The sequence below is a fragment of the Dermacentor variabilis genome, chromosome 2, assembly GCF_050947875.1.
Source record: "Dermacentor variabilis isolate Ectoservices chromosome 2, ASM5094787v1, whole genome shotgun sequence".
NCBI classification, from domain to species: Eukaryota; Metazoa; Arthropoda; class Arachnida; order Ixodida; family Ixodidae; genus Dermacentor; species Dermacentor variabilis.
In genome coordinates, this window is record NC_134569.1 from 178933902 (window position 1) to 178949635 (window position 15734).

General features: G+C 43.1%; 1 long non-coding RNA gene across 1 annotated transcript; it reads left to right on the forward strand.

Moving 5' to 3' along the window:
• Nucleotides 1–6410: 6410 nt before the first annotated feature.
• LOC142572964 (uncharacterized) lies at nt 6411–10070 on the forward strand. Its single transcript, XR_012826184.1, has 3 exons — nt 6411–6779; nt 7538–7651; nt 10030–10070. It is a non-coding gene; the product is annotated as an uncharacterized LOC142572964 (long non-coding RNA).
• The last annotated feature ends 5664 nt before the right edge of the window (nt 10071–15734 follow it).

Genomic DNA, 15734 nt, shown 5'->3' on the forward strand with positions numbered 1-15734 from the left:
GGCTTCGATGAGTACGTCGTCGCCTTCGCCAGTCGTGCACTCGCTAAACCCGAATCAAACTATTCGGTAACAGAAAAAGAATGCCTGGCTATAATTTGGGCCATAACCAAATTCCGTCCGTATCTCTATGGACGCCCATCTGACGTGATAACTGATCACCCTTCCTTGTGCTGGCTGTCGTCCCTAAAAGAACTATCCGGTCGTCTTGCTCGATGGGCCCTTCGACTGCAGGAGTACGACATCCGTGTGCTGTACCGTTCTGGCCGAAAACACTCGGATGCGGATGCCTTGTCTCGTTCGCCACTAGCAGACCAAGTTAGCTCCCCGAAGGCCTCATTGTTTGAGTCTTGCCTTGCTGCCACGGACATTTTTCTGGAGCAGGAGAAAGACCCATGGATCGTGTCGATGCTGAGCTTCTTGACCAGCCCATCGACACACACTACCAATCGCGCATTACGACGCCAAGCACAACACTTTTCTATTCGCGACGGGCTCTTGTACCGTCGGAACTACGTCCTGGACGGCCGCAAATCGTTGCTTGTCATCCCTCGGCATCTGCGTTCGGATATTTGTCCAGCGTTAGACGATGGATCCCAGTGCGCACATGCAGGTATACTAAAGGCATACGTGCGTCTACACCTTTGTTTCTACTGGCGGGGCATGTATAGATTCATCCGTCATTATGTCCGCTGCTGCCTCATTTGCCAACGGTGCAAAGATCCCCCTCGTCCTTCAACCACCCCATTGCAGCCGTTGCCTTTCCCAGCACATGCTTTTGATCGAGTAGGCATCGACATTTATGGATATCTGCCAAACACATCAGACGGCAATCGCTGGCTTCTCGGGGCCATCGACAATCTTACGCGCGCTGCGAAAACTTCCCCTTTGTCCAGCGCTTCTGCACGTGACGTCGCCTGGTTTCGCCTGCGCCACATCATCCTTCGCCACGGAGCTCCCAGTGAATTACTTAGTGCCAGAGGCCGCGTCTTCTTCTCCGACGTCATCGAGGCTCTCCTCAAAGAATTCGGCATCATTCATCGCACTACTATTGCATATCATCCGCAGACAAATGGCATGACCTAGCGCTTTATTCGCAATCTTGGTGACATGCTGGCCATGTACGTTGCATCCGACCAAAGCAATTGGGACCATGTTCTACCATTTCTGACCTACGCTTATAATTCCGCCACGCAGACTACCACGGGATTTTCGCCCTTCTTTCACCATTACTGACGCGAACCTTTTTCCACAATGGACACTATCCTCCCGTGCCGCCCTGACACCCCGGAAACCATTACCTTATCCGAAGCTGTTGCGCACGCGGAAGACTGTCGCAAGCTATCCCGTATATTTACGGCGGAAGACCAGCAGCGTCAGAAGCACCGTCGAGAAACTTCCCACGCCTCTGTATCCTACGCTCCTGGCTCACTAGTATGGTTTGGGTTCCAGCCCCTACCCCTGGACTGTCACGGAAACTCACGCGGAAGTACCAGGGCCAATAGTGCGGATCAACCAAACGTCTCCAGTCAACGATACCGTAGAACCTTTCGAGCTACCTTTGGATCATCGCCGTCGAGGACGGGAAATTGTTCATGTCCTGCGTCTACAGCCGTACTATGACCCGCCTGTGTGTTCCTACCCGTAGGTTGCCGGGACGGCTTCCTTGTCCGCGGGGGAGATAACTGTGGTACTATAACGTAAAACTATTCCAAACTTTTCTATTGGAATTCTGCAATAAGCCTACCGCAATTGGTCAACAACTTTTTTGGCCCACCCCCACTTCACCTGTCTTTCACGCGACGTCACGAAAACCGCGATAGCTCCCCATCTGACATGACGTGTACGCACTGATTATGCATAACTTGACCGAACAAAACAAGAACAGTTATTTCTGATTCGACGCCTTTTTGCCATTAGCCCTCGGCTATTGGTCAAAAGTTTCAGGGCTGCACCCACTTCACCTGCCTCTCACGCGACGTCACAAACCTGGAAAAACTTACCGCGTCGAAGTGACGCATACGCGTTAAAGATGCATTATTATGCCGAACAAAACTGAAGTTTCTTCTGAATAGCCGCAGGCTGCCCGTTCCGAAAGGAATAAAAGATGGCTGCCGCCGATCGCTCCGGCACTGGCTACTCGCCCCTGTCGTTGAGCACGGATTTATTTGCGTGTAATAAAACTTTTTGAGTGGCCCTGTAATGTTTTCGAGAACTTTCGGCTGTTTACGGCCTCGTTCAGCCAACTCTTCTTTGCTGAGGATCTGTTTTAGCGTCATTGTTCAGCTTCCGTTGCATGCCGCCGCGATTGTCGACGAGCCACCGCAAGCTAAGTAAGAGAAAGCGGACCAATCGCAGATCCGGTACCACCCTCTTTATCCGTTTATTGATATTCAGTGCAGTCGCTCGGCCCCATCGAATCCCGCTCCACTTTAGCAAGCTCCTCGCCTCTTGTGAGCCAATTAGATAAGACAAGCCGCACAGTGCAAGCAAAGTTATTAGTTTTTCAAGCTAGCAGAAGTAACCACCTATGAACGAGGAGGGCGTTTGAGTGGTCTCTTCAGACAACCCTGCGGGTTACCGCTCGATGCTTGCGTCGGCGGGTACGCAAATTTGACGTCAGGAGATTGGAAGAAAAACACATTGGAATAGTTTAACGTTATACGGCCCCTCAACTATAAACTAAGGAGCAGTGGGCCTGTGGCTATGAGCGAGAGAACGACGACGAGAGAGCCAACCCTTATGAAAATGGATTTAGAGTTCCTTTAGAACTCCTAATGAGTTCCTATGGAGTCAAAAGGGACTCTATAGGAACTCGCGATCTATAGAGTCGTCTGCATAGAATCTCTATAAGAAGTCTATAGAAACCTTTCTATAGAAACAAGTCATTTCACACACAATAGATGTGCAATAGAGGGTGTATTGACGTCCTATGTACTGAATTCTATAAAGTAATTTTTGTAGAATGTCTTTAAAACTTCTAACGCGACCTGTCTATAGAATGGCTCTCCATTCGTTCGCTATAAATGTTCTATAGAGAGTGTATTGATATCATATGTACTAAATTCTATAAAATAATGTCTATAGAAAGTTTTTAACACTTCTAATGCGGCTTTTCTATAGACTGACTCTCCATTCACCCTCTATAAGCAGTCTATAGAGGGTTTATTGTCACCATATGTACAATATTCTATAAAATAATGTCTATAGAAAGTTTTTAACACTTCTAATGCGGCTTGTCTATAGACCGACTCTCCATTCACCCTGCATAAATGTTCTATAGAGGTCGTATTGACATTTTATGTACCAAATTCTATAGAAAAATTTTTATTGAACGTTTTCAGAAACGTTCTATAGAGGTCGTATTAACATCTTATGTGCCAAATTCTACAGAAAAAATGTTTATAGAACCTTTTCAGAACTTCTAATGCGGACTGTCTATAGAATGGCTCTACATCCACCATAATAATTCTATAGAGGTCGTGTTGACATCTTATGCACCAAATTCTATAGAAAAATTTATAGAACGTTTTCGGAACTTCTAATGCGGCCTGTCTCTAGACTGGCTCTCCATTCCCGTTCTAAAAATGTGCCATCATATGGCGTATGTACTGAGTTCTATAAAGGAACGTTTATAGGACATTAAAGAAGCTAAAGTGTGGCCTGTCTAAGAACGGTTCTATATTTTCACTCTATAAACAGTACCCAGTATCCAGTGCATCGCCGGATTATGGGTCCAGTGCCGCGCGCTGGATGCATGGGGCGCTGGGCAAGCGCGGCGTACTGGGAGGCGCTGGTTACTGGTGCGAAAAACAGCTCTAGCGCGTTAAATACGCGGTGCCTAGACACCGTATGTATTTTTTGAATACAGAAAGCAACAGAGAGCGTTTTAGTGCAATGAAAAACGAAAAAAAGAACATGTAAAAGCAGAAGTGCTCTGACCAGGATTCGATCGTCGCACCTGCAGATCCCCAGCCCGGATCACTACCGCTACGCCACGCCAGGATACGAGCGCAGGCGGATAATTTAGCATACCAAAATCGAGAAGCACTTTTGGTTTCACAGAGAGAAGTCTTGCACAGACGTGGTAGATGCGCTATCGCCCAGCAACTAAAACTCACGCCTGTACCACAAAGAAAAATTTGCTTTCCGTATTCAATAGTGTGCTCGGAAGTGCCATAACATCGACTTTCACTTGCGATTGGTATTTTAACTTCGAAAAAAGTCCTAAATGAACCACCGACCCGGGACGCTGCATGAATGGGCTGTTACTGCCGATTTCGATAGCCGTTTCTTGTTCTTCACACGAGGGGTATGCTATGTTTTCTTACTTCAGTGATGTCTTTCAGTCTACACGTCTGTCTAGTCATATATATTCGTCAGAGAAGCGCAGGCTAGTGCTGGGAGCCTTCGGCGACAGCACATATACCTGCGTTTATGACGTGTCACATCGGCGTTCCTCACTTCTTGTGCTGGCACTGTAGACATGAAAAAATTGTTTATTTAAAAGCACCGATGCGAAATCTGAAATATAAAGTAATTTGTCCTTGTTAGACTCCTTGATTCTTGAGCCCAGACGCGCCGATAGCGTGCAGACGGACTCGGCGGATACGCTATGCCTAAGCTTCGGTGGGGACTGATCTCGGCGCGGGTAGTTGGCGAAAGCTAAAATGTGTGAATTTGAGCCTCAGAACTCTTTTTAGTACAGTAGGGAAAGTGGAAGCGCACGAATCGCCTAAGCCTTGTTATCGGTGCGATAATATCAAGCAGCGGTAGGCTTCGAACTCGGGGTCTGTTCGAGCGCGTCTGAACGACTTCTGGATTTCATGTCCACTCCACAACACTGCGACAATGGCGATAACTCCCTATCATATGTTACGTGCGAACTACTAAAAAAGCGGCGTCCTCTGCGTTTGCATGGTTTCGTTCAAGAATTTAGCTATCCGCCTTGTCAAAAGGCAAAATGCAAAAAACGAAAGTGATTTTCATTGTCACATGTTCAGGAATAAACAAGGCAGCTCACGCACCTTTATTCCATGCTGCGACACGAAATAGTTCTATGACCCTAAGATATAGCGTTATTTAGGACAAGAGACTAGTATGAAGTGATGAAATTGTATAAAGCATTTAATATTCAGCAGCGCTCGTCCTTGCGTGCTGGAGCCAGCGCGGCACAAACACAACCAGCGCAGTTTCCAATGCGACCGTCTCTTCCAGTGTGACCCAGCATTGCCCAGCTCTTATCCAGCGTTCTCACTGGTCTCGAGTGAGTCCCAGCGAGCGCCAGCGTACCCAGTGCGATCCAGTGCTTAAAAAAAAATAACAACGCGCTGATTTCACACTGGAAGGCACTGGAAGACGCTGGTTCTTGCAATCGGCATTTCCGAGGTTTTTTACTATGAAGTAAGAGCATCGTTAAAAAGACACTCATTGACGAAGGCAAACATCACACTAATCGAAATTAGGAAAACCAAAGAAATATAACGGAAGCGCGCATTGTGGTTTATATCGCATATGCAGGTAAATCACAAAGATGTATACCAAGAAACACTAAGCAAAACTGCGCCTTAGCAATCGCGTCATATCTATTTGCTAGCATGCAGTGACTGCAGCACTTGGGGCGGAACACATCGAACGCCGCCGCACATTTCTGGCACACACCACTCAAATGCGACAAATGCACGCTGCAGAAACGATTTTTTTTTTCAAGGAATCTTGAAAAGTCACGGACCACATGAGCGCGATCCGCGCATGATAAGCACATCGCCACGAAAGCAAGATAGGGAACACATAAGCGTAACCTGTGCCTCACGGGTAAAATTAAAAATCATTGTATATAAATTATGTTGCTGTGCGACGGACACAAGCGCACGGAAACATCACACACTGCACATGTGTACCTCCGAGGTTGTGTGGACAATTTCTGGGCTACATTTAAACGACAGCAGGAAGTTACTTCAATGAGAAACCAAGTGAGGATGCATGTAGTGCAGGTAACGGCTGCGCATAAAGTCAGTTAGGGTTTTAAGGCCAGTGACCGAGGTTGAAATCGTTAAAATCACACCCCAGCAATAGCTTACGCAGGGTAAATTGTCCGGATCTTGAAGGCCATGCTTTTTGCTGACTACATGTGGCATAAGCGATTCAAAAGCAAGAATACTGCATGTAATTTATTTCTGCCCTAAACTATAGCGCACAATATGAGCATGTCAGTGTTTCTTCTTGTCTAGCAACATATGTATGTAGTTCGGCCCAAAACGGCACAAAACCTGCAGTAGTGGGTATTATTGTAGGAATCACGGAGGCCACAACAGCCGCACTATTATACAGACGGCGCTGGCAGCGCCGGTATTTTCGTATTCAACGCGATAGGTAGAATACGAAGATACGGCGTGTTGTAATTTCTCCGTCTTCAACGGTTGTTGTGCGAGCTGCATCGATGTGTTTGTTTGATCGTGTGTTATTAGGTTTGCTGTAATGAAATGAGACGTAGTTCGCGAGCACGAAAGTGCCAGAAGATGGCTTGAGTCTCGCTGTAAGCACGCCGTATGCGTGGCGCGCCAGCTAAATGTCGACCAACGATTTTCATGCCGTGGAGTGCGTTCCCTTTGTCTCCGCTGGTTGTCGTGGAAAGCTTGGTGGACGGCGCAAAGAAGTAATGCGTATTATTAGCGTGCCTCAGCTCGTCCACTAGCCAGCGGCTTGTTTGCTGCAAGTAACATCGCAGACGCATCACTGGAAACTTGGAGAGCGCCTTTCGACCTCGCCGTACTGTTGAAACGGTAAGCAATCGTGCTCGCCAACTACACGTGCGTTCATCCGTGTTGTGTGTGCTTCCCGTGTGGGTATAGAGTGCCTTGCGAACGTAGCAAGTGGAACACCCACGTCAACAGTGAACCCTGTGCTGATACTTGCTACGCGCTGGTTGTAAAAATTGTGTACGCAACTCTATTGCCACAGTGTGGAATTGATAATCCTGATAAGCGTTTGCTTCCGCTGAGAAAAGTTTCGGAAATCGTGTTCACCTTGTGCAGCTGTGCGTGAGCTCCCGCCTGTCTGCTAAAGTTGCATAGTAACGACCCGTCTACCTCTTCATCGATTCTTTCTTCAATGACGTTTCCTCACTTATAAATGCTTCGACGTTGTGCACAATCTCTGCTTACGAGGTTTTTGGCTAACGAACAGTTCTAGGGAAAAAATGTAAGCCAATCACAGCTTGCTACTAGTACAGCTTTATTTCCAAGACAAGATGTGTTGACATAACTGACTTAACTAAACATGACAGGGGAACGTTGCCTATACTAAGTAATGGAAAAAACATTAAGATTAGATTGTAATCTGCTGCTGCGGCGCGTCCAAAACTTTATTTGATGTAGAGGTCCCTATAGTCATGACATTCGATAATTTCAAGCATTTGCTCTCTTTCCACATTAGTGCAGGCATTGTTTTCATGACCCTTTTAGGTGCTGATTGCATGTTTTCACGATATCACAGCTTTATTGTTCCACTGCTATAAGCTAACATAGACCTCACTTTGTAGTTGCGAGGCCGTGACCCACAACATAAACTACAAGATCGAGGAGCCCCCAGAAATGCAGACCCTGTGAATATATGGCTGCAGCAGCATGGCGTGTGATCTGGATGGTCATGTCAGGTGTGTATGAAATGTATGTGTTCCAAAAAGGGGGCTTGGCGTCATTCATGGTGAATTTTGTCAACACATTCCATACTGCAGCCTACTAAAGAGACTAAATATTTATGCAACCTTATTGAACTTGCTACCTATTTGTGTGCATAGCCATTATGCCCACATTATTGTGTTCTGTATAAAACTATACCTAACCTTTCCTGATGTTTAGTATTTCTTTTGCGTAAGTTGCTTACCTGCAAGTTAAATATAATTTTTGCTTTGTACATAGTGTATTTATGACTTTTTATTGTGGTTTTATTCTTTGAAAACTATTTCCTATGCTGTACCCCTTATTTGCATAATTTTTTTTTCTGTTTGTGCTACAATCTCGTGCAGTTTTCTGTGCATGTAGGAATTCGAAGTGTAGTGGACTAAATATGTCACAGGTCTAAGCACGTAGTGTGCACACCTTTGTTTATCATTGATATCTTTACAGTTACTTCTCTGTTCCCTTAGTAACAGCCACTGCGAAATACACATTTGGTGAGCTTTAATTTCTTGAAAATTAATATGATGGTCAGTATTTACTATGCTGCGTTTACTTCAGTAGTACATAGGCACAGACTGATATGGATACCTTGTGACCTACACAGGATGCCTTTTTTGTTTGTTGCATTAAAAATGGCGGCTCACCCACATGTCTTACTATATATGTGGTATGCCTCATCGATTTCACTTGTCAATTTTTACAGTGGATGAAAACAGATGAACGATTGTAATCCAACATGAAGCCCCGTTGTGGAAATGTACGGCCAAGTTGGATGACCATACTGGTCTTTTGAATCAAATATGGTGGTCTCTTATACACATACAATACCGGCCAGTTTGCCCTATGTACACTTGACCACATGTGAAAGGGATACAGTACGCTGCCTGTGACACACACGCCAATTTTGGTGGTATCTTTCACCGAGCAAGCCTCCCTTGCCTGCTTGCCTTTCTCAATTCTCATGCACACTGCTGTGCATATAGGCACCCCGACAAGAAAGGCTTGCTTAGATACCACTAAATTTGTCTTGTGTCTGTCAGAGGTAGTGTAGTCTATTCTTGTGATCATGTGTATATTTGGTCAAATGTACATGCAGCAGATTGGCCGGTGCCTCAACACGTGCCTAAGACAGCACCATAATTCACTCCCCGGATCAGTATGTTCGTCCCACTTGACCATGCACCAATGGGACTGGGGCTGCACGCCAGATTTAGACTGTTCATCTGTTTTGTTCAGCTGCGGCAACCAATTGACCAACAAATTCGCTGAGGAATGCCACATAAAAAGACTGGGTCACAATCTGTTTACTGAATTGTCTGCAACCTTCGTGGGAACAAATTTGTTTGTTGCAACTAGTTTTAGGCACGTTATTTCTTGTTAAATTTTCTGCTTGACCTACAGAGCAGTTATGCAATCAATTTTCAAAGAGACATGATTAGTATAATTTTTCTTTTCTGTTTTTTCACATGCCATGTTGCAAGAAGGACCCTTTTTAATTAAAACTGAATTAACTTTTCAATTGCAATTGGGAAGTCTTATCATTGCGTTTAGGATACATATCAGTGTACATACCTGTACTAGATTAGAAACTAATTGTTTCAATAACTCAAAAAGCACGAATATACTGTGTCCATTGTATCTGACAGTGACACTGCGACTGTGTTCCAAATACCACTAATTGGCAGTTATCCATCATAATTTGCGAAAACAACTTAAAACATTATTGTTCCCCATACAATGGATACTTACATGCATCATCATGATTGCTCAAGCTCTATGTGAGAAATTTATTATTGGCATATTAAGCATAGTACATACCAACTATGGCTAACAGCGGATGGAATATTAATTTTGTCTACCGCTCAGCAATAGAAGACAGTAGGTCATTCCCTTCTTTTCAAAAAATTTGTTTCCTATGCACAGTGTGACGTCTGTATAGGACTCTTAGCTCATGGGTGTTCCTGCTCGCTTATCTTATAAATGGGGAATGTGTTGTCATTGCAAGATGAGATTAATGTTTGACTAGGCTGTTGTCGTTTGGAGATGCTTTTTGTCATCAGCAATGATATTCTACTGCCAGGCTTATTGGCCCAGTGCTGATGTCACAGTATCTTGGGAAAGTAAAGATATTGTCAAAAATGATTCTCAAAAGCACTGCCGCTGTTTGGCAGAGTGGTGGGGAGGTGGGGTGTTCTGCCGCTTTTCTGTTATAATTTTTTTCTGAAATACTGAAATGAAACTTAGCATAATGCTACAACTATATAGAGATTTGTGGCATGTTTGTGCCTGCTAATACATTATGGCTGAATGTTCATTACACCTTTTGAAAATTAATTTCAATTGTATTTTCCAGGCTCCAGCGTCGCCGTTACTAGACGGACCAAATGAGGCCAAAAACCAGCCTTTCCTCGTTCCTTTCCTGGGAAGTGAAGTAGCAGGTGATCATGTAAGAATGAACATGCAACATGTGAGCAGTAGCCAAAGCTCCATACAGGTCATGCTGGTGGTGGAATGATAAGACAAACCGCAATATTTATTTGTTTACTTATTCACTTAATATTTATTTATTCATATCTCGTGAATACTGTGCAGTTTTTCAGCAAGGAATGAGATAAAATAAAGAAATATCATTGCATCAAAGTAAACATGTTATTTGAAAAAGCATAATTCACGTAGCACAGTACCATGATAAAACATTTTCAGACTAGTCTGCTTTTGATACGAATTCATGAAAACTGCAAATTTTGACGAAACAGAGCAGTAAGGTTAACAAATCTTACTCATAACTAAAAAATGAGATCACATTTCTGTTGGACCTAATACCATAATTTATTCTGGCAAATTAGAGATACCATATGCTGCTCTAATATACAATCACTAATTTATGAGTAGATGTGCGAAACTCTCAAACATTGCAACAATTTCATGTAAGCTGTAAATTCATATATAAAGTTTGTTGACTTTAGACATAGCAGATGGAGCCTGTAGAACTGTGATATCTCTTTCTGGCACAGAGACGGGGATTAGTAAGCTTCGTGGTGTTATTTTTCTTAAACCTGCCAAATAGTTCTTCCTGCAACAAGTTGAATTCTCAAATGCCACAAACTTCAAATTAGTGCTGTGGTTGTCTCAAAAGTATTTCTGTATTTTGGATGTATTTGAGTAGGAAAATTTACAGAATTAACGAACTTGTGCTAGTTCTTCTTTATTTTTTTACAGTTGCAAACTAAGTCCTTTTCCTTCAAGTTTTGCTATATTCAGCAAATTTTAATAAATATTGATGGTTTTAATGTAAAACTATGATTTAAACATTTTTAAATGTATCAAACCTCATCAAATCTGATTCCATAGTTGCCGAGAAAAACTATTTTACTGTTTATGTGCATTACATAGGAGCTCCTGAGCTAAATCTCTTTTTTAGTCATTGTGTGTGTCGGTCTGGTTTGTATTTCTCACCCTAATTAGAATATTGGCTCTGATCTCAAAATTGTTTCCCTTACAACGAAATACAAGCTTTTAAACTTTGTACGATATATGCTGTACTGCTGTATGAAAACCACTGTTTGCCACATTTTTGCAGGGCCTGCCAGTGCTAATTTTACACATAAACATAGACTAATATGCTGTGTGGTTTCGGTATATGGTGTACTTATCTGTGAAAGCCATTATTTGCCACATTTTCGCAGCGACTGCCAGTGTTATTTTTGCACTTAAACAAACTAAAATGCTGTGTCGTTTCGTCAGGCTGACACAACATTGCAGTGCACATTCATATCAGTCTATTTTCAGGCTTTAGTATCCAACGTTCAATGTGCACTGCTGGAACAGGCACTTCTTTTGCAGTTTTAATGGTATGGTTTCTTGTCCTAGTCAAGCCTGTTATTGCCAGGTGTCAACTGTAATCAAGTCAGCCACTGATTCTTTTACCTCATGTTTCGCGTGTTTGCACCACCAGCTTGACCTGAGAAGCATGTTGGCAGCTACAGTTTGTGTGTTGCAAGTTCTAGTCTGAAGCGTGTATGTCACATATATGAAGTATGTATCTAGTCTGAAGTGAATAAACATTTCAAACTAAATACTTTGTGGTTGTAGCACCAATTATTTTGCCACTGCATTTACTGTAGTCCTTATTGCCTACAGTAGAACTTTGGTAAATTGCAAGTTCTTTACGCATATCGGCCTAGCTTTTATAGGCATTTGCTTGTAGGTACTCGAAAGCAACTGCACAGAAATATTCTATAGAATTTTGTCTTTAGCGTCTCTAAAGCAACTCGATAGAAATATTCTATAGAAATTTGCCTTTAGCATCTCTAAAGCAACTCGATAGAAATATTCTATAGAAATTTGCCTTTAGCATCTCTAAAAAAACTCGATAGAAATATTCTATAGAAATTTGTCTTTAGCATCTCTAAAGAAACTCGATAGAGATATTCTATAGAAATTTGTCTTTAGCATCTCTAAAGAAACTCGATAGAAATATTCTATAGAAATTTTTCTTTAGCATCTTTAAAGCAACTCGATAGAAATGTTCTATAGAAATGCGTCTTTAGAGTTCCTATAAGAATGCGGTGGCCAAATAACTTTTGAAACTCTATAGGAAAATTCTATAGGCAATCAAAATAAACACAATAGAGTTCTATAGAGAACATTCAAAAGACTTTCTAAAAAAACACATTAAAAATTTTTGTAAGGGAAACCTTGCTTCGGTGCTTGATCGGCTTTACTGTCTCTCGCTGCTCTATCGTTCTAGGGCCCTATAACGTAAAACTATTCCAATGTGTTTTTATTCCAATCTCCTGACGTCAAATTTGCGTAACCGCCGACGCAAGCATCGGCGGTCACCCGCCGGGTTCTCTGAACAGACCAATCAAACGCCCTCCTCATTCATAGGAGGTCACTTTTCTTTGCTTGAAAAACGATTAACATTGCCTACACTGAGTGGCTTGTCTTATCTAATTGGCTCAAAAGAGGCGAGGAGCACACTCAAGTGGAGAGGGATTCGATTGGGCCGAGCCACTGCACTGAAAATCAATAACCGGATGAAGAGGGTGGTGCCGGCACCTGCGATTGGTCCGCTTTCTCTTGCTTAGCTTGCGGTGGCTCGTCGACAGTCGCGGCGGCATGCAACGGAAGCTTAAGAATTGCGCTAAAACGGATCCTCAGCAAAGGGGAGTTGGCAGAACGAGGTCGTAAACGGGCCGAAAGTGCTCGAAAATGTTACACGGCCACGTAGAAAGTTTTATTACACGCAAATAAACCCATGCTCTTCTACAAGTGCGAGTAGCCAGTGCCTGAGCGATCGGCGGCAGCCATCTTTTATTCCTTTCGGAACGGGACAGCCTGCGGCTATTCAGCAGAAAATTCCGTTTTGTTCGGCATATTAATGCATCTTTATCGCGTACGGGTCACTTTGACGAGGTGAGTTTTTGCGGTTTTGTGACGTCGCGTGAGGGGCAGGTGAAGTGGGTGAAGCCCGAAACCTTTTGACCAATGGCCGATGGTTAATGGCGAAGAGGTGTCGAATCAGGAATAACTGTTTTTCTTTTGTTCGGTCAAATCATGCATAATCCGTGTGTACACTTTATATCAGGTGGGAAGCTATCGCGGTTATCGTGACGTCGCGTGACAGACAGGTGAGGTGGGGGGGGGGGTCCAAAAATTTTTGACCCATCGCGCAAGGCTGATTGCAAAATTGGAATAGAAAAGTTTGGAATAGTTTTCCGTTATAGCGCCCCTAGTTGCGAATGGTTGCTGTACAAAGTGCTTCACGGCAATATATATATATATATATATATATATATATATATATATATATATATATATATATATATATCGACACACACCTATAGACTATTATGACGGGCCCCCTCACTGCAGTGGGTGGCTATACAAAAACCAAACCCCTTAGTATTCTTTCCTCGGGGCGTCTCAGTGGGGCGCACAGCAACACCGTAACAACGCGTCATTATTAATGCGAGAGCAGTATATATCCCATGAAGCAGAAAATTCGGCGTGATCATGTCATGCTACCAAAAATTCTAATTAACAGTGCATAATTGTCTCCTTGCATTACGTAAGTAGTAATACAAGAGATAGTAAATAGTACGGCAACTTTAAGTATTAGTTATTATAGAGTGAACGTAGTAGAGTGAATGCAGGCGAACTAAAGTGGATTAGGGTGGATCATTGTTGCCTAATAAATTAGAGCAAGGTGCATTAAACTGGATTAAGGTGGAGTCGTAAAGGGCACGTGGGAATGTAAAACATGACGTATCCTGGAGCCAATCAATAATTAGGGAAGTCATAATTCTTTCGCATTGAAACAGCGGAAGGATACTTTAGTGAATGTCAATTTTTCACTGATCTGCCCCCACTAAAGCGGCGTCTACCCTAGGCCCCCCCCTCTCCTGCAGGGCTACCTAGCAGGTAGCTTCGGTCCCCTTGGCAGCAGCCCTCCGTTTGAGGCTTGGTTTAGAAACATACGACAATAGAAAAAAGGCGGCTGAAGTCAAACGAGACAAAAATATTTCAGCAACCTTAAAATTAAATACACCACCAAGCTATTCGACTACAGGACCCCACCATCTCGAGCTCCATGCTTTTTGGAGGCACGATGAAGCCCTTTCGTTTCTTATATGGTATTTATTGCATCGTGAATAAGCGATCAAGGTACCATAAGAGAGAAAAGTGCACACACTAGGCAATGCATCTCGTATTCATGGCTTAGAATTGACCTATAAAGCTCGTTCAGCATATCACGCACCACACAAAAGCTACAAATATGTTTGAACTTATCAAGAGGTGGTACCAGTTCATTTGGAACAATGTTATGTCATGCATTTCCTTCAAGTTACAGATACATTGAGCATACTGAAATTTCTATGAAACAATGGGTTCAGTGCGTTGGCCCAGCATGCGTGTCTTTCATAAGCTATGCAGTCCAATCAGGAAAATATATTAAAAGGCACCTCTTTTTCGTGGCGTGCAATCAAGTATCAAATGCTATGCTGGTTCAAAATAAGGCCTTTCATAAGCGTTCTTTGAAGCAAATCCCAAAATAATCTTGCATATTTACAACCTATAAAGCAATGCTCTATGGCCGGGTACATCGCAATGTCGGCAAATCACAGTATATACGAAAAACCTGCGTTTGTGCAGCCAAGTTTTCACAGCTAACGTTTCACTGTGCCTTTTAAAGAAAAATGCGTTGTTTTGTACATGGGCATAAAGGTACCTTGTGGACTCGGTGAAGTAGGTCATGCCCTGACAGACTGCAGAAGGTAGAATGGTAAAGGGGAGGTCAGAAAATTGTTGACATTAAATCTTTATAAAGTTGTTTTCTGGATGATGTGGAAAAATATTCAGCACAAAACCGACCCGAGAGGCATTGAACACTGAAATTGACGTCATACATAAAACCACAAAAACAATGTCGTTCAAATTGTTTGGATGAAACTTACAGGTTGGGTAAAGCATAGCCTAAGTTGACTTGATTGCATGATCGTAGTCTTGGGTGTAAAATATCTCGAAAAAATAAGAAACGACAAACCATATGTCGCACTAGAAGATGCACCAGACGAAGTCCACCAGCACATACGCCTGTAAAGATATCTAGCCTTATTATATTATGTAACCGCCCTAAAGTAGGGAATATCCTACGAAAACGTTGAATGCAAGTCTGGCACACTGAAGCATCTGCAGTGCAGAAAATATTTTTGTAGCCAGGTGCACATGGTCAAATGCTATTGCTAAAACGATGAGAAGCAATTCAAAGTGGTCACAGTGGGATGAGCAATAGTGAAGAGCTGTTCGGACTAGATGTAAACTTGTTTGCATGGAAAGGCCTTCACTCCAGTGTGCAATGAATAAATCCATGAACATCTCGGTTATCGGCTCTTGTGTGTGCAATTAATGCCCCAAGATTTTCAACCACCGCCATAAGACAGAAGTTCCGGCGCTGACTTGACTCATGTAATACTGTAGCACAATGAGGGTGACGACGTTTTGCCAGCAATTGTGACCGGGGGCGAATCATGGTGCCGCTCATACGAGCCTGAA